General features: G+C 38.8%; 1 protein-coding gene and 1 pseudogene across 2 annotated transcripts in view; one reads left to right on the top strand and one right to left on the bottom strand.

The window, feature by feature from the left end:
* The window catches only part of SUGCT (succinyl-CoA:glutarate-CoA transferase), a 1,072,384-nt gene that overhangs the window by 199,458 nt on the left and 854,445 nt on the right, over positions 1 to 18,481 (top strand). The gene's annotated exons all lie outside the window — the stretch shown is intronic.
* Positions 5,126 to 8,242, bottom strand: LOC126020434 (cold shock domain-containing protein E1-like; annotated as a pseudogene).

The following is an 18,481-nucleotide window of genomic DNA, read 5'->3' as shown; positions in this document are numbered from 1 at the left end:
ATATGTGCTCACATATGTATATGTAAAACAATCATTTAAAAAATGAATTAATGAAATAATTAAAGGAACCATGTTCTGTCTGAGACTACCTTACTTTTGGGGAAAAGCAGGTAAAGAGGTGGTGCAATAACGGTCTTATACTTATGTTGGAAGTATAGGTTTCCCCATTGTCTTTTGAAATTTTCTTGTGGTATGTGGGTTCCCAGGCAACTTTCCTTCACTCCCCCTGACCTTCTTGAGATTGGCAAAGGATTTGTGGCAGGGAGGTCTTGTAAGAGTTCTTGCATTGGGGATACTTTTGGAGCTAAGTCCGGTTCAAGTAACAGTCCACGGTAGGGGGATTTGGTAGGGAGGGCTTTGCAGCATGAGTCCGCCAGGGAGTTGGTTGCCTTTTCTTGAGGGGGGCGAGGTATGGGTTTGACTTGGTGTCCCTTTGCTTCGGTGCTGGGTACTGGTTCATTGGAGTAGGAGGTCAGTCTTGATGCCTGATGGATTAATAACTAAGGGTGAAGAGTTTTAATACGGTCGGAGGTCTGGATGGGATTGAGGGGTGAAAGGGTTGTTGGATTTCCAAAGGGGGGAAAGAGGAAGGTATATGGAAGGGGTTGGGAAGAAGAAAAGAGAAAACAGAAAGAAAGTGAGAAGAGAAAAAAATAAAAGAGGAGAAAAAAAAGAAAAAAGAAAGTAGTGAGAAGAGAGGAGGAAATAGCAAGGGAATGCTGGTTTGCTTGAATGTGTTTGATGAGTAGGGCCTGTAGTATAAGTCTGTACGTCACCATTGCTGCTTCATTGGTCTGACTGGTCACATGCTTCAAATACTAAAAGAAGGTATCACCTAGAGATAAAGAGTTTTCTCGGGACCTTCTCGTAGTGCAAGCTGGGTATGGTATCTCATGTGACTGAGTCCCGAGATGCCATCTTAGTTTGTCCACCCTTTGTATCCAAGAATACCTGTGGACAGAAAAGCCGAGAGATTATTTTAAATATAGTAAGAATAAGGAATTAAAACATAGTATTAATATGGGATGTTTCCTTTGGAGTCATTGATTTCCCATGGTATACTTTACCTGTGCTTCTGTATTAGATACCTAAGGGATTATTATGGGCCTTTGTAGTAGAAGGCTGATTACTTACCTGTTCTCTCTATTCTGCTGTTTCTACTGTTGCTGGTTTCTTTATAGTATAATGTGTAGTCAAGAGTTTGTGTTGTTCTTTTTTCATGTATTTTGGGCACTGCTCCCGAGTATACGTTGAGTATTACCGTGTTTGGAGTTTCTACCCTGTTATACCTTGTTATTTGATTATTGAGTATTAGTTGTACATAAGGTGTATGTTCTAGGTGCTTCATAATAGTGCTATCATTCTGTGTTTATCTTTTGTCTTCTGACTTACTTCGTTTAACATAATATGTTCTAGGTCCATCCATGTTGCTGCAAAGTCTGTGATTGTATCATTTTTGACTGCCATGTAGTATTCCATTGTGTATAAATACCACATCTCAATGATCCATTTATCTGCTGTTGGACATCTAGGTTAGTTCCAAGACTTGACTATTATACTGAGTGCTGTGATAAATAGTAGGGTGCACCCATTCTTTGGAATGAATGTCCTTCCATCTTGGGGGTATGTACCTAGAAGAGCAATTGCTGGGTCAAATGGCAGCTCAATTCTGAGTTCTTTGAGCACTCTCTAGACTGTTCTCCATAGGTATTGGACTAGGGGGCATTCCCACCAGCAGTGGATGAGAGTGCCTTTCATACCGCATCCCTGCCAACAGAGATTGTTCCCATTATTTTTTATGTGAGCCATTCTCACTGGTGTAAGGTGATACTTCATTGTTGTCTTGATTTGGATCTCCCTGATGATGAGTGAAGGTGAGCATGTTTTCATGTGTTTGTTGGCCATCCTTCTGTCTTCCTCCAAGAAGTGTCTATTCATTTCATCTCCCCATTTTTTATGGCTTTGTTTGGTTTTGGGGGGCTCAGCTTTCTGAGTGTTATGTATGTTCTAAATATCAGCCCTTTATCTGATATGTCGAGTGAAAAGATTTTTTCCCATTCTGTTAACTGTCTTCTTGTGTTCAGTAGGGTTTCTTTTGCCATGCAGAAGCTTTTTAGTTTGATGTAGTCCCATTTGTTTATGTTTGATGCTAAAGTTCTTGCCATTGGTGTTCCATCTTCGAAGACCTTTTTGATATATAGGTCTTCGAGTGTTCTGCCTATTTTGTTCTCTATAAACTTTATAGATTCCGGTCTGATTTCAAGGTCTTTGATAAATTTTGAGTTGATTTTTGTATAAGGAGTGAGGTATGGGTCAATTTTCACTTTCATACATGTGGTTTTCCAGTTGTACCAACACCATTTGTTGAAGTGACTTTCTTTGTTCCATTTCAAGTTCTTGCCTCTTTTATCAAATATTAGTTGGCTGTATATCTGGGGGTTTATGCCTGGGAATTCTGTTCTGACCCACTGGTCTGAGGTCTTGTCTCTTTTCCAGTACCATGCTGTTTTGATTACTATGGCTTTATAATATAGTTTCAAGTTAGGTAAGGAGATGCCACCCAGCTTCTTGTTTTTCAGTATGTGTTTAATATCCTGGGTCTTTTGTGGTTCCAGATGAATTTTGTGATTGATTGTTCTAATTCTTTAAAGAATGATGCCTGAATTTGGATAGGGATTGCATTAAATCTGTATAGTAGTTTGGGTAGGATAGTCATTTTGACTATGTTAATCCTACCTATCCATGAGCATGGGATGTTCTTCCATTTCTTTAGATACTCTTCAATTTTCTTCTGAAATGTTTTGAAGTTTCCCTGGTATAGGTCTTTCACTTCCCTTGTAAGGCTGATTCCTAGGTACGTGATATATTTTGGTACTATTTTAAATGGAATTGTATTTTTAATCTCTCTCTCCTCAACTTCGTTGTTTGTGTATAGAAACGCTACTGTCTTTTGTGTATTGACTTTGTATCCAGCCACTTTGCTGTATTGGTTAATTGTTTCTAGGAGTTTTACTGTGGACTCTTTGGGGTTTTCAATGTATATCATCATATCGTCTACAAATAGAGATAGTTTGAGTTCCTCTTACCCAATTTGGATTCCTTTGATTTCCTTCTCTTGTCGAATTGCTATTGCTAGGACTTCTAAGGTTATATTGAATAAGAGTGGAGAGAGTAGACAGCCTTGCCTAGTTCCTGACCTTAGTGAGAATGCTTCTAGCTTCTCGCCATTAAGTATAATGTTGGCTGTAGGCTTTTCATAGATAGCTGTAACTATCTTGAGGAAGGTTCCTTCTAATCCTATTTTGCTGAGTGTCTTTAACATGAAGGGGTGTTGGATTTTGTCAAACGCTTTCTCTGCATTGATTGATATGATCATGTGGTTTTTGTCTTTCTTGTTGTTGATGTGATGTATAATGTTGATTGATTTGCGTATGTCGAACCAACCTTGCATTCCTGGTATAAAACCCACTTGGTCATGATGTTTGATCTTTTTGATGAAGTGCTGGATTCGGTTTGCTAAGATTTTGTTGAGTATCTTTGCATCTATGTTCATTAGTGAGATTGGTCTGTAGTTTTCTTTCTTGGTTGTGTCTTTGCCATCTTTGGGAATGAGTGTGATATTAGTCTCATAAAAGGAATTGGGGAGGATTCCTGTTTTCTCTATGGTTTGGAAGAGCCTATGGAAAAGTGGTAGTAGGTCTTCTCAAAGTGTTTGGTAGAATTTACCTGTAAAACCATCTGGGCCTGGACTTTTGTTCTTAGGGAGTTTCTTAATTACATCTTCAATTTCTTCTGAGGTGATTGGTTTATTTAGTCTTTCTAGTTCTTCCTTTTCCAGTCTCGGAAGATGGTATTTTTCTAGGAATCTGTCAATTTCTACTGGGTTCTCTAGCCTAGCTGAGTATAGTTGTTCATAATATGATCTCATGATATATCTTGGGGTTCTGTTGTAATCTCTCCCCTTTCATTTGTGATCCTACTGATTTAGGTGTTTTTCCTTTTTTTTTTGGTGAGTTTTGCCAGTGGTTTGTCTATCTTGTTTATTTTTTCGAAAAACCAACTCCTGGTCTCATTGATTTTTTGTATTGTTTTCTTAGTTTCTATGTTGTTGTTTTTTCTGCTCCGGTTTTTATTATTTCTTGCCTTCTGGTTGTGGTTGGATTTCTTTGCTGCTGTTGTTCCAATTCCTTGAGTTGATCGTTTAAACTGTTGATTTTGTTATTTTCCTGTTTCTTGACAGAGGCCTGTATTGCTATGAGTTTCCCCCTAATTACTGCTTTTGCTGTGTCCCACAAATTTTGACACGTTGTTTCTTCATTATCATTTGTCTCAAGGAATCTTTTTATTTCTGTCTTTTTTTTTCCAGGCACAACTTTATTTTTATTTTTTTATTTATTTATTTATTTTTCGTTCGTTTGTCTTGAAATCAGTAAAAGAAATTGGGTTCCTAGAAGATGCAGTGGTCTAAGCAGCAGCAAATTTATGCATTCGACCTTATTTTCTTTTTTGTTGTTGGTTTAAATGTGTTCGATTAGCACATTGCTGGTACACCTCATTTGCATGAAATTCTGCACCACACAAACTAATTGTAGTAAAGTTACACCCCGCCCCACCCACCCCAGGGACAAAACAAAACAAAAAACCCCAATCCTTCTGAAAAATTCCCAAACAAAACCAAACCTGCTTTGTAAGAGAATTTTACTGAAATCCAACCAAAATTCAAGAAGTGGACTGTGGCAAAATTATAAATGAAAAAATACCATTTTTTAACATTTGGCCATCAACTGAAGGAAATGGTTTGTCTACACAAATTCTTGTAAAATGTTTAAATGTTACATCGTCTACCCTCAAATGGTCCTCAGACTTAAGCATACCGAACAGGAAAGAAAAGGAGAATGCAACTGAGTGCTAAGGCAGAATATTTTGTCAGAAGTAATGAAGGTAGAGTATACCTATGAAATAGCAAGTGCAAAATTTCATAGGGCCAACAAAATAACAGTCTCTATTTTCATTGACACAGGCGAAGTGAATCTTGCAATTACCAGTTGCATTATATGCACCAAATAAAGCTCCTAAAATTGATATTAGAAGGCATCACCTTAAGTTTTCCAGGCTGCAACTGTGCTAATTTTAAAATGGTTTTCTTAAATTTATTTATTTTATTTAGACATAACACGAGGAATGTGTTAAAACTGGTGTAATAGCTCAATAGAATAAGTATTCCAGATTTTGGGAGGGATGAAGGGGGAGATATTCAGAACCCTTCACCAGAATCCCCCCAACTTGATCATACTGGATTAATGATGTGTTGTGGATGTGGTTAATTAATGACACCAGCTTGATGGATCTTTCTTTCTGCACCAAAACCCATAGAGTTTTCTGGTCCCCTGGGCTGACAAAGGACCATTAGGTGAGGAGCACTGGCATCGTCCAGCGTGATGTTCTTCAACCGATTAACCAACTGATCAGGTCTCGGAGCCACAACAGCCTTGGGGCCCTCGCAGACTTGCCAAACGTTATAGGCACTGTACTTGCCAGTGCGCTGATTCAGAATCACTGAGAATTCCACTTCGTCTCCAGCCTGGAGCTCAATGCCATCCTACACTTCTTTCACGTGGAAAAAGAGCTTCTTGCTATCTCCTACTTCATAGTTAATGAAGCCAAACTGATCTTTCACACACTCCACTGTGGCCCTATGCAGGGGTGTGATATTGTAGGCCATAGTCTGTGCATTTTGGCCCAGAACACACAACTGAAACTTGACACTCTCCCCTTTTTGCAGGTAATCCCCTTTGTTGGCCATTCCAACTATGCCAAATGGGTAGACTTCATCTTTCATATCTCCTTCCTCCACAATCTCAATCTTTCCTTGGTACTCAGTCTGTGTTGGATCCACACTCCTCAAGGGATGAATGACTTTACCAGAGTAGATGGGGGGGGTCAGCTTCCTCAGTAAAGCATTCACTGAGTGTGTCTTCTTCACTTTTTCTGCACTGACTTTGTTGCCTTTGCCCTTGGACAAGCTGTACTCAACCATGTCTTCCAGTTCCAGGCTATCAACATCACCAGAGAACTCACTGTAATGGAAAAAGATTTCCTTATCATGATTGGCTGTTTCAATGAATCCAAATTTATCCTTTAGCGTTGCCACGTAACCCAAGTGCTTCTTGGAGTTGGAGTTACGACCTAAAAGCCACACACAAGTTTCAATCTGCTGACCAGGTCTCTGTTTGTCACTAATACTAAATTCAACCTTATCTCCTATCTGAGGAGAAGTTGAGCCTTCTGCATTCTTGGCTTGAAAAGCAATGGTCAGTTTCGCCCACAATCATCATAAGCAATAATGCCACCCTCAGCTTCCTTTTCTTTGCCTTTATTTGGACTAGTGGTTTTACGATTGGAAAAAGTGGTTTCTTTTTCTACAGTGCCCAGAAAACGATGATCCGAATGGGAATGGAATGAAACTGTGCCCTTGGGAAGTTTTTTAATCCTAATAGTATGATTTCTTTAGGCAGACAGCATATCAGGAACCACAGTAAATGCAACCTCATCTGCTATATGGAGCTGGTTCCCATCCAGAATTTCACTGAATTGGAAGAACATACGAGCATTGCAATCTACACACTTGATGAAACCGAAACCGTCTCTCATGGCAGCAATTACACCCATTTCTCTAGCTTCATTCGTGAACTGAAACGTATTTGATAGAACTTCTATGTTGGTTGCTCGCTCTAACTTGTCACGTCGGTCTGTTGAAATATTAAACCTGACATGGTCTCCTTCTAGCAAGGTCACCTTGGATTTTGTATCTTTGTCTCCAAAGGGAAGTTCTTTAGGTATCATGAAGTCAACTTTGATGTGTCCTGGCAACGGATCATTCTGATTTTTACTGGGTACTTTTGGGATAACTTTGGTGACAGTTCCTTCAAAATGTTCAATGTTGGCCCAGAGAGATAGCACAGCGGTGTTTGCCTTGCAAGCAGCCGATCCAGGACCAAAGGTGGTTGGTTCGAATCCCGGTGTCCCATATGGTCCCCCGTGCCTGCCAGGAGCTATTTCTGAGCAGACAGCCAGGAGTAACCCCTGAGCACCGCCGGGTGTGGCCCAAAAACAAAACAAAACAAAAATGTTCAATGCTAATATCTTCAAAAATAACTGTTCCTTGAGGCAATAATCTGACATCTGTTGCAACTTCTTTACCATTTCTGTCTTTGATTGTGAATTCCACATCATCTCCAGGCTGTAAGGTTTCTAAATCACCTTTGAATTCACTACAGTGAAAGAATATTTCTTTTACAACATCACCTCTTTCAATAAAGCCAAACGCCTCCTTCATGGCACAAACTACTTTCTGACAGCGGGCTTTTTCTTTTTTAACAACATAATGTTATGAGCACTTACAGCACCAGTATGTTTATTGTTATCAATTACAAAGTTTATTTTATCTTCAGTTTCCAGCTAAACATTCCTTCAACATCTTCGGGGGTGTAAGTCAGGTAAAATACTTCTTGTCCATTAGTTCGTTCTTCAGGGAGAATTTCTGGTTTTATCTTCACCAGTTTAATAGCAATGGGTTTTCCAGTCCATCAGTCAGATGAGACTTCGAATTCAACATCATCTCCTACTTTTAAGTCTTGCAAATTGCCATTATACTGTGAACAGTGGAAGAAAAGTCTCGCTTGACATTCTGAACACTGAATAAATCCATAAGAGATTAGTAGTTTTTCAATAACCCCAGTTTCATGCAATGCTGCTGAAGTACCATTGGGGTAACCGTTGTGTCCATTGTTGTGGAGAAGGTTTGGACCAAAGCTCATCTCGCAGCGATAATCAAATATTGCACTTTCAGTAGTATTTGCTGACTTTTCTTTTTCAGCACACGTTTCAAAGGGTGAAAGTTGCTAGTATTAAAAAAAGAGCAAGAGAAAATGATCTATCAAGCTAATAAAGAATACAACTGCTGCTGCACCGGGCAATCTCACAGTACAGCACTGAAGAAAACAAAGACTACTAGCAGCATTGGGAAGTGCTCTTTCAAAGCTGTTGAGTAGGCACAAACTTCTTGTTTCAGATCAAGTGTTGTGTCTTCAACTTAAGTGTACTCTTCTTTGGTCTTGTTGGTTGTTTCGAGGTTTATTCCTTGCTGATCTTAACTTGAAGCAGCAGTTTTAGGTGGTAAAGTCTGTTCTGTTACACTTCATACCCAACAGCTCAGCGCCCCCTCTCCAGCGCCGCCATAAAGCGGCCCAGTACATAGAAATAAAAAAAAAAGTGCACGGCTCTCGCGAGACTTTGGCTGGAATCTTTTTATTTCTTCATTGAGTTGTTCTTTGATCCAGCTGTTGTTGAGCAGCATGTTGTTTAATCTCCAGGTATTAGTTTTTTTCCATTGTTTCTTCTTGAAGTCAATTTTGACCTCTATTGCATAGTGATAGGGTACTTCTAATGATCCTTACATTTGTGGTCTTATATAGGTTGGCTTTGTATCCTAAGACATGGTCTATTTTGGAGAAGGTTCCATGTGGGCTTGAGAAGAATGTGTATTCTGCTTTCTGGGAATGGAGGGCTCTATATAAGTCTATTAGCCCTAGATCTTTTAATTTTTCATTTATGTCTTTTATTTCTTTGCTATTTTTCTGTTTGGTGGATCTGTCCAGTGGTGATAGTGGAGTATTGAGGTCCCCTACTATTATCACATTTCCCTTCATGTGTTTCTCCAGGTTTGCGAGCAGTTGCCTCACATATTTTGCTGGCTCTACATTAGGTGTATAGATATTGACCAGGGTTAGTACTTCTTGATCTAATGTTGCCCTGATCAGTAGGTAGTGACCCTCTTTGTCTTTGATCACTTTCTTGAGATTGAATGCAATTTGGTCTGATATAAGAATGGCTGTCCCTGCTCTTTTTTGTTTTCCATTGGCCTGTATAATTACTTTCCATACTTTTATTCTAAGCCGGTGCTTATCCTGTAGTTGTAGGTGTGTTTCTTGCAGATAGCAGAAGTCCGGTTTATTTTTCCTAATCCAGTTCTCTACTATGTGTCTTTTAATTGGAGAGTTTAGTCCATTAACATTTAGGAAGTTATTGACAGAGATGACTGTTGTGCAGTTGTGTTGTGAGGAGTGGTTGTTGTTACAATCGGGGATTTGGATTGTGTAATTTGTCTCTGAGTAGGTCGTTTAGGATCGGCTTTGTTTGCACAAATAGTTCAAGTTCATTCATGTTTGAGAATGTTTTTAGTCTGCCCTCCCATATGAATGATAGTTTTGCTGGGTATTGGACCCTGGGTTGGAAATTTCTTTCATTCAGTCATTTAAATATGTCATTCCACTGTCTTCTTGCTTGAATTATTTCAAATGGGAGATCTGGTTTGATTCTTATGTCCCTTCCTTTGTACTTGAGGTTTTTTTCCTCCCTTATTGCTTTAAGGAGTTCCTCTTTCTCTTTGTTTCTTGCCATTTGGATTACTATATGTCTTGGTGTTGGTTTATTAGGGTCTATTTTATTAGGGGCTCTCTTCACTTCCTGGATTTGCCCTGAAGTTTCTTTCTAGAGGGTGGGAAAGTTCTTTGCTATTATTTCCCTTACTAGCTGTTCTTCCCCTTTCCCTATTTCCTCCCCTTCTGGTATACCCACAATTCTTAGATTGTTTCTTTTGTCCTTGTTCATTAGATATTGGATTTTTCCTTCCAGTGCTTTGCCTTTTATTTCTTTGTTGGTTTCTTGATCATTTTTTGTTTGCACTTTTTCTTCGAGTTCCTCAATGTGCTTCTCCAACTCTCTGTTTCTGCTAAAAAGGCTTGTTGCTTTGTCTTTTAATTCCTTCAATTCTTTTTGTATGGAATCTCTAATGTTCTTTAACATTTCTTCTTTAATTTGTCTAATTTATTCATCCATAGATTTCTTATACTTGGTAGCTAGGGTTTCTTTCATTTCTTGTATCAATTCTTGCATTTCCTTCCTCATGGCTGCTTTTAGGTCTTCTTCCCATGGATCTGTGCATTTTGGTGGACTTAGAAACTTGCTAGGGTTTGTCTCCGTATCTCCAGCTATTAGGGTTTTTTTTGATTTACCCATATTTCTTTGTATTTATTGGTGTGCTTTGGAATGCTGTGCCTTCTAAATTCAGCCTGCTTTGGTCCCCTGAGGAGTGTAAATGGGTCCCATCACTGAAGGTGGTTCTAGAGGGGACTGTTGGGTGAGCTCGCTGAGGTTTGGCTCCTCCTGTTCTCTTTATGTGGCCTGATCCATTGATTCTCCCTTTTGTTGTCTGCTAGTGCAGGTCCTACTCTGGCCACAATGGTGGAGGGCGTTGTTGAGCCTAGCTCTTTCTCCTCCCCTTTGCTACCTAGAGGTCAGCCTTCCTTCAGTGGGTCTTGTCAATTTCCTTCTCCTTATTCCTGTCAGCGGTGCAGTTCCGCTCCTGGCCACAATGGTTTCTTATGCTGGTGGGCCTAGCTCTCTATCCTCCCTCCTCTCTCTGGGAGTCAATGGAGCTCCGCCCCCTCTGAGCCTCAGCAGAAGAAATTCCCTCAGCCAAACCCTGCCGGCTGCTGCCCTTACCCCTTGGGGAGTCCCAGGTCCACTCCAGGGCTCAGGGGGGTGGGCTGCTCTAGGTCACCCAAAGGTCCATGTGCCAGTCCAATCTCACCCAGTCTATTGGTCCTAGCCTGTCCCAGCGGTGCAGAGTGGGTCAGGTGCAGCATTCTCTTCACCCCTCCTAGATACCACTCGGGGTTGGGGTCCCTGGGACGGGTATTTTGGGTTGCCGGGGCAGCCACAGGTCTGGGTGCCCACTTGGAGGGAAGGGTCTCACCCAGTCCGCTCTCCGCTTGGGCTGGGATGGGTTGCTTGGGTTGCCGGGGCAGCCGCAGGTTGGCGTCCACGTTGGGGAAAGGGACTCACCCAGTCCGCTCTCCACTAGGGCCGGGACAGCCGCAGGTCTGGGCCTGCAGTATTTTTTTATGATATGAGGCAGGAAGTAGTTTTCTATTTAAGGGAAAAAAACTTTCATTGTATTCTGTCATATATTTTTGTATGGTGATAACAGGATTTTGTTGCTTACTTTAAATATAGTGAATGTTTTACATATGTCTTCATCAGATTAATCACAGGACATTTAAATGGATCAAAGGAACTTGCTGAAAGTGAATAATTTAGACACAAGATAATTTTCATTTTTGTAATCTCAAAGAGGCATTTATTATAGATATTTTACAAGACATTATTTGTTTACATTATTAATTAAAAACCAGATCTGATCTGCTCCTTTCAATAAAATTTTCACAGAGTTGGGATAAAATGATAATATGCGTGTGTGCAAATCTTCACTTTTTGAGCAAAGCAGGTGGTTCAGGTATCACTGCTTTTTATTAAGCATCTCAACATGTCCTCATAAAGTTCTTTTTTTTTCTTCATAAAGTTCTTAACTTTTGATAGTGTGAATTGATATGTGAAGAAACTGATATTTCAAAACCAAAACCAAAATCTCTAACTTTTCTTCAAAACCCCTAAATTTTGTTTGGCCTAGTTCCATCATGTCTCATTGTGTTTGCTAATGAAGTAGTCATAGTTTGGGCACTATGTTCTAAGTAGAGGTTTTTTTTTTTATTATTATTAGTTTATTCATACCAGGCCCTAAAGAAGCACACTGACTGTAAATCCATTTAGTGAAAAAGTGAATTTTATTATACAAATATCAATTCTCTTTGTCTTGATGGAATAAAAAAGGCCAGTATAATAGGGCCAGAGAGATATCACAGTGGTAGGGCATTTGCCTTACAGCGGCCAACCCAGTACCAAAGGTGGTTCAAATCCCAGCATCCCATATGATCACCCGGGCCTGCTAAGAGATATTTCTGAGCAGAGAGCCAGGAGTGACCCCTGAGCACTGATGAGTGTGGCCCCAAACCAAAACCAAAAAAAAGGCCAGTATTATATTTTAAAATTTATTTAAAATTTTATTGTATTATAGTTAAGGAAATGAATTGTTAACATTTGTTGTATTGAAAATTACATTTAAATTTTAACTGTATTCCACCCATGAAAGCATCTAGACCCCCCATTATTGTCCATATGTTGCATTTAGTCTACCTCTTCTGCCTGCCTCAACACTCCCCACACTGCTAGGGAAGAGGGATTTTTGTAATCCAAGGCAAAGTGTTTGTAAAGGTTAGTATTTTCTGTCCGGAAGAAATCCATCAATATAGCTGAACATTCTTTTAGTTTTTAATAATGGCTTTTCATTGGGAAAACTCTATCTTTCAAAAGTTTTAACCTCACTCCTGATGAGGTTATTCAGTGTTTAATTCTGATTTGTTACCCAAGGATCATTCCTGTTGGGGCTCTGAGAACCACATATGGTGCTCAGGATCAAATTGTGGTCAGAGGCATGTAAAGCAAGTTTGTTAACCTTTATTCAGTCTCCCTGACTCAGTTTTTTATTTCTTTTTTTAAATTTCCTCTTACCCCTAATATTTTGGTATATCCAAAATACTAGGTAGTTCAAATTCTGTACTCAGGAATTACTCCTAGCTATACTCAGGAGGTCATACAGGATGCCAGTAATTGAACCCTGGTCTGCTGCATACATTGCAAATGCCCTTCCCACTGTACAGTTGCTCTGCTTCCTGTGATTTTTAATTTTTTTATAATTTAAAAATTGGTAAAGCACTGACTCAATGAAAATCTATAATTCTATAATTCCTGTTTATACTATATGTGGTTTATTTTTTTATATTTTTCTTTTGTTGTTGTAGGATTTGTTTTTTTTTTAGTCACACTTATTAGTGCTTATAGGTAATTCTTGGTCCTGTGCTCAGACTTACTCTTAACAGTATTACTTGACTCCTACAAGGTACTGGAAATTGAGCGGGGGTCAGCTGCAGGTAGGGCAAGCACCTTAATTCCTATACTAGTCTGCCCTTCCTCTTTGATACATTAATTTTTTTAAACACCATGGTTGCAAGGTTATTCATACTACAGTTTTTCACAGATAAAGTTGTTCATGATTGAGTTGCCATCATACATTGTAAAACAATGTACAAACATTGTTGTCCAAAGTAGTTGTAGAACTTCACCAGTGCACAATTTCCATCATCAGTGTCAAGAGTTTCCTGCTCAACCTCACTGATGCCCTCTTCCCTGAAACACCCTTCCCCACTTGCATCTGCAGCAGACATTTTACTTCTCTCTCTCTTTTGACACTGGGCTTTGAGCTACTATTCTGAAGAGGATCCATGCATATCACTTTCATTCATCAGTTGCAAGCATCTTTTATTTCTGGGAATTTCTCAGCAATGATGTCCTTGACTGTTGATTCTTCATCAGGTTTCTTCCTAGGTCTCTGTGACTCCAGTTATTTTTATGTTGTTTCTATTCAGTTTATCTCATAGTTCTCTTGTCACTGTTCACTTTATTTGAAATTTTTAGAACAAAAGCCTCTTTTGCTGTATGGAGGTGTTATGTTTTACTTTGTTCATTTTGTCTTCAGCAGCTGTTACTTGTGGTTTTCAGTGAAGTTTTTGTTTCACGTATCATATTTTTCAGCATAGATATTTCTGTTGAAATTCTTTCATTTCTACTTTCATATTTTCTTGATTCATATGAGCTGTCTGTACATTATTTCTTAACTTCTTTGAATATACTTAATCTTTCCTCTCTAAAGTCCTGATCAGGGGCCGGAGAGATAGCATGGAGGCAGTGTGTTTGCCTTGCATGCAGAAGGTTGGTGGTTCGAATCCTGGCATCCCATGTGGTCTCCCGAGCCTGCCAGGAGTGATTTCTGAGCATAGAGCCAGGTGGAATCCCTGAGCACTGCCGGATGTGACCCCCCCCCAAAAGAAACCCAAAACAAACAAACAAACAAAAAAAGTCCTGATCAGAGATGTTGTGTAGGTGGCTGGTCTTGGTTGGGTCTCCAGAACTAGTATCTTCAGTCACAAGGTGTTGTGGGTTTTATTAGTTTTTCCATTGTGAACTTTGTTATATTGTACTATTATTATGTATTGTGGTGCAGATTCAGACTGGGGCTTTTTTCCCCTCAGATTCTGCCCACAACAGACAGGCTGCTGTATTGTCTGGGGACATGTCCCTCAGGTTGATTGATACAATGCTTTTCGAATTTAAATTCTAACCACTAACCACTGTTTATGGCCACTCCTGCTGATCTCACACACCTCAGCTTGATTCAAACTAGGACCTTTTCTACATTTTTTTAAAATTTGGGTTCCATAATTTACAACACTGCAAATGAAAAGTTTCATGCATCCATTGTTCCAAAACCCTAGCCATTCATATTTATGACTTTTTACACCTTGATTCATTACTATATTTCTTGGTAAACTTGCTTTTTAATATACTTTACAAATCACAGTGACTTTACGTAGAAAAATATATCTCTTTCTGAATTTAAGAGACCAATTTATTTTTACTTTATTCAAAATAATATGCATCACATTGTTGACCTTAGTATATTTCTTTTTATATAGGTGATAGCAGTTACTTAAGAAAAGAACAGAAATATAAAATAAAAAAGATAAAGGAATAAAAGGCATATGTTTAAAGAAGAAAGAAAAATGAAGCACAGTAGCAAGTACATTTTTAAAAATTATTATATCTCCAATGAAGCTATTAATATAATAGTAGAGGGTTTAGTAAACTCTTGTCATTAGCTATCCATTCTGTTGTATTGGTGTGTTCTTATGTTGTCCAGAAACTCACAGCATTATTACTGATACTGTGGCTTTTAGGAACATGTTTGCAGCTGCCAGACCTCCTGGAAGAAGGAAGGTGTGTGTGTGTGGGCGGGAAGGATGCCTATATTTACTTCAGAAAATCCTGGTGATATCAGCCATATGATACCAGTCCTGGTATATCTTAAAAGAAGTCTCCTTATTCCTTATTTATAATTATGCCAAAAGATTAACTAAGTTGTTCATAATAGAGATTTAGGCATACAGTGTTCTAGCACTAATACCAGCATCAGTGTGAACTTAATTCTACCAGTGTTTTCTCCCTCCTCTGCCTCACCTCCCATCTCCTGCCCCCTCCTTGGCATACACATTTTTGTTTGTTTGTTTTTGGGTCTACACCTGATGGGGCTCAGGGGTTACTCCTGACTCAGAAATGATCCCTGGCAGATTGGAGAACCACAATGAGTGCTGGAGATCAAACCTTGGTTTGATGATGCCTTGCATGCAAGGCAACCACTTTCTGCTGTGTTATCACTCTATCTCCAGGACTTAAACATTTTTAAGTTTAGTTATTTTAATTTGAGTCTCCTGCTTTAATTTTCTTGACTCTAAAGAGTTATACAAAACCAACATGTTAGGGACTCATGTTCCTTTTCTTATTAGGGACTCTGTTTCCTTTTTCCTTTGTTATGACTAACATCAGTGACATTTTTGCTTTTACACTTCCTAACCTGTTATTGTTAACCCTACACTGCCAAACAGACCTAAGTCATTTTATAAGAGTTGAATTTTGTACTATTGAATATTTGTAAAATTGATTGTTCTAATTGAACACAAAATTAATTTTTTTAAAAATTTTATCTGCTGAGCCTCGTTGACTATTATTTCAGATATTACTACATTTGACAGAAGAGTTCTGTGATTTTATTTTCTTTCTTTAATACCATCCCATTAAATCCCCTTCTTTGAACTTTCTAAAGGATCCTGTCAACCAATTTGTACTCATCATTGATAAGGATATCCTCTTCAAGAGCTTTTAGACAGAAAAATATTGAAATTTTAGTATGTTATAAATCTGTTCAGCCCTTAGGGAAATAATATAGAGGTTTCTCAAAAACTTAAAATAAAAATACCATGTGATGCAGAAATTCCACCTTGAGGTATCTGTGCAAATACTATAAGCACCAGCACCAGTTCTAAATACATATGCACACATATGTTCACCACAGTGCTTTTTTAATAACTAAGATCTGGACATAACCAGCTTTCTTCAAACAAATGAGCAGAAGTTTTATGTACATAGTGGAATACTACTCAGCTATTCCAAAAGATGATAATTTGCTTTTTGCCACAACATGGATGGAACTAGTAGGGATAATATTAAGTGAACTAAGTCAGAGAAAAACAAATGCCAACTGACCTTACTGTATGTAGCATATAAAGCAAGCAAATATCTAATGAAAGTAAACTAAGTCTCTAATTATTGAGTGAGCTTCCTATGAGGGCGTGTTGTTATGGAGAGATCCAGTGTGCTCTGGTACAGTTCTTAACTCCTCAGGAACCAGAACACTCCCACTGCTGTTGACTTAGGCTCCAGTTGATCAGACATTGGCCATTCACCCCTGAACTTTGGATCCCATCTTTGGAACCAGCACGATTTTCTGCACCAGCACCAGCAATCAAACTTCTAGTGCGGAAGGTCCTTATGCTACCCTAGCACCAACTTCTGGGTTGGTGGGTTCACAGGACACCCTGACGACTTGGAAACAGCAACACTGTTTTCAGGGCAGGTTTCCCTGCATTGCCTCCTAACAGTAAGATGAAACCAGAAGATGCTCTGTGACACCCTGAATTCTACATAGGATCTGTGCAAAAACAAAACAAAACAAAAAAACAAAAAACAAAGTAAAGATCTCTAATAATAGAAACCTTACTGAAACAACTGTGATTGAGAATTTTTACTGGGACCGTGAAGAAAGACTTTGGGGTTAGACAACTTAGTATGCCCAGAACCTGTAGATGGTCTTATGGCAGAATGCTTCATATATAGGATCTCCCTGTTTTTTAGTCCAAACATTTTTCCTTTCTATTTTCTCCAACTTCTGCTGTACCTATGCAAAAACCAAAACAAATAACAACAACAACAAAAACCCACCAAAAAACTGCCCCATACACACATACCATTTTATTTTATTTTCTCTTCTTTTTATTTTTTTCACCTTTTCATCTTTTAAGTTGGGGCTCCCACCTTCTTCATAGAACCTTGGAACATGGGTTAATTTGTTTTACCTCATATTCTGCCTTTTTCTATAAAATTATGAAGGAAAGGGCCTGGAGAAATAGCACAGCGGTGTTTGCCTTGCAAGCAGCTGATCCAGGACCTAAGGTGGTTGGTACGAATCCCAGTGTCCCATATGGTCCCCCGTGCCTGCCAGGAGCTATTTCTGAGCAGACAGCCAGGAGTAACCCCTGAGCATCGCCGGGTGTGGCCCAAAAACCAAAAAAAAAAAAAAAATTAAGAAGGAAAAAAGAAAGGATGGAGGCCAGGGGCCACGTGATCTGAGGTGCATTGGTGAAGAGAAAAAGGACAGAACTAAATATCCAAGCCAGAGTCAACAACAATAGAATCAAGAAACCTAAACTTTAACCATCTTTATTTAAATAGGCCTGTTGTGATACTGGCAGGCCAGGAGGCAAAGGGTGGTGCTATAAGATGCACTCTGTTATGATTGGTAAAAAAAGGTCAGCACAGGTGATGGGAATGGCTCTTACTCACTGTATATTTGAAATTCAACTATGAAGGACTTTGTGGATCACAATAGTTTCAATAAAATAAAAAATTTTTTTAAAAGATGGCAACAAAATAATAAAAAAAGGAAAAAAGGGCGCTAGAGGTAAGGTGCCTGCCTTGCCAGTGCTAGCCTAGGATGAACCGCGTTTTGATCCCCCAGCGTCCCATATGGTCCCCCAAGCCAGGAGCGACTTCTGAGTGCATAGCCAGGAGTAACCCCTGAGCGTCACCAGGTGTGCCCCCCCCCAAAATTGTGCAGATGGAGACAGCAATGGGGCAACAATTTTTGTTGTAATAGAAAAAAATGTGAGCTACACAGCTTTATTGCCCAATTCCAAATACCATGACATAGAGAGGAAATCTCTATTTTCAACTCTGAGGTTTATAATTAATTTTTGCTTAATTTAAAATAGTGTGTTGTGGAAAGAAATTCGGTGGCAACCACAGCTATATTTCCTGGTGTTTTATCTTGAGCATTTTGAGTATCTTCAAAGATTTTATTGTGAAGTGGAAAGAAATTTCAGATCTTTAATTTTATTATTGTACATGAAAGATATGTGGATATCATATATATATGTATATACATATGCATGTGTAAGCACATTTGTGTGTTTGCATTCTTTGGAGACAGAAATCTGTTTTGTGCAGCTTGAATTGTCTCAGTACTGTAAAATAAATACTATGCTCATGTTATTTCATTGATTGCAATTTTATTATCAGTAAGAAATAAGAGAAGATCTACCAGACTCCTAAAGAGGCCATAAGTTATTTATTTCCTCTTGGTAGAGACCTGGTTCAGTACTGTAACTCAGGAACCTATGCAAATTTAGCTTGAACAAAACTAGCATACAAAGTACAAAGATGGATCCAAGATATACTTGTAGACCCCAATCTGTTCATAATTTTTAAAAGGATTTGGGAAATACCTTTTATGGGTGAATTCCAGAATAATTATAATTCTATTTTTTAAAAAGAAAAAATAATCACTACTTTACAA

The sequence above is a fragment of the Suncus etruscus genome, chromosome 10 (assembly GCF_024139225.1).
Source record: "Suncus etruscus isolate mSunEtr1 chromosome 10, mSunEtr1.pri.cur, whole genome shotgun sequence".
NCBI classification, from domain to species: domain Eukaryota; kingdom Metazoa; phylum Chordata; class Mammalia; order Eulipotyphla; family Soricidae; genus Suncus; species Suncus etruscus.
Note: the sequence above shows the minus strand (reverse complement) of the source record. Positions and strands in the feature narration are given on the sequence as shown.